A 1,448-nucleotide genomic window follows, 5' to 3' on the forward strand; every position below is an offset into this window, starting at 1 on the left:
GCGTCCTGGGTTCAGGCAATTCTCCTGCCTCAGCCTCCTGAGTAGCTGGGATTACAGGCACGCACCACCATGCCCAGCTAATTTTTTGTATTTTTAGTAGAGACGGAGTTTCACCATGTTGACCAGGATGGTCTCGATCTCTTGACCTCGTGATCCACCCGCCTCGGCCTCCCAAAGTGCTGGGATTACAGGCTTGAGCCACCGCACCCGGCCTTGTAATTTCATTTTTAAAATTTTTACTTTTATTTTTATTTTGAAGACAGGGTCTTATTTTGTCACCTAGGCTGGAATGCAGTGGAGTGATCACTGCTCACCGAAGCCTCAATTTCCCAGGCTCCAGTGATCCTCCCACCTCAGCCTCCTGAGTAGCTGGGACCACAGGTATGTGCCACAGGCATGCACACAAGCCCTGCCCCACCCACACTCCTTAAGGCTCTTCCAGCGCAGGAATAAACCTTGGTGTGGAGCATTTATATGCTAAAGAGATCACTTTCTTGCTCATTTTATCCATTATTTCCATGGCTCTCTCTTGTCCCTAAGCTGCTCCTGTGTCTGCAGTTTCACCCTGAAGGGCCAAAAGTTCCAATAACCAAGTAAAGCCCATGCTTGCTTAGCCCACAAAGGGGAACAAGTACTGCATACTTCCCATTTCAACATTTATTTTGGGGGTTCCAGGGTATAAAACTCCCCTGTCCTGGTTTTATTATTTATTTATTCATTTATTTATTTTTGAGACAAGGTCTGCCTCTGTCACCCAGGCTGGAGTGCAGTGGAGCTGTAACAGCTCACTGCAGCCTCAACCTCCCTAGGCTCAAGTGATCCTCCTACCTCAGGCTCCCAAGTAGCTGGGACTACAGGTGCACACCACCACACCTGGCTAAGTTTTTGCATTTTTTTTTTTTCTAGAGACAGGGTTTTGCCATGTTGTCCAGGCTGGTTTTGAACTCCTGGGCTCAAGTGATCTGCGCACATCCACCTCCCAAAGTGCTGGTGTGACAGGAATGGCCTCAAGAAACAGAGACCTCTCGAACACTGAACTGGGAAGGAAGGGGTGATTTATTCAGCCAGGAGCAAGGTGGCATAGTTGCCTAACAGCCAAGCTCGTTTAACAAAGGAAACCTCTGCCTTTATATAGGCTTACAACTCTAGATGTTACATGTGAAGGGTCTTGGGTTTCCAGTTTTAGAAATTGCATGTGAAAGGGTCTTGGTCTTACAACTCTAGAATTTACGTGTGAAAGGGTTTTGGGCTTAGAAGTAGGCCTGGGGTATAGTGAGTTAGGTGGGGGTTGATCTTAAATAAAAACAATGCCACAAAACAAACAAACAAACAAAAAACAATGCCTTCTGGAAAGATTCCTCACCATGCCTGGGATCTATAGGAGGGCAGTTAGGGTGGCGCCCGGTTTGCCAGCCTTTACTTCTATTGAAATGCAGCGTGGGCTGGGT

The sequence above is a fragment of the Cebus imitator genome, unplaced genomic scaffold (assembly GCF_001604975.1).
Source record: "Cebus imitator isolate Cc_AM_T3 unplaced genomic scaffold, Cebus_imitator-1.0 Scaffold99, whole genome shotgun sequence".
In the NCBI taxonomy this organism is placed as follows: Eukaryota; Metazoa; Chordata; class Mammalia; order Primates; family Cebidae; genus Cebus; species Cebus imitator.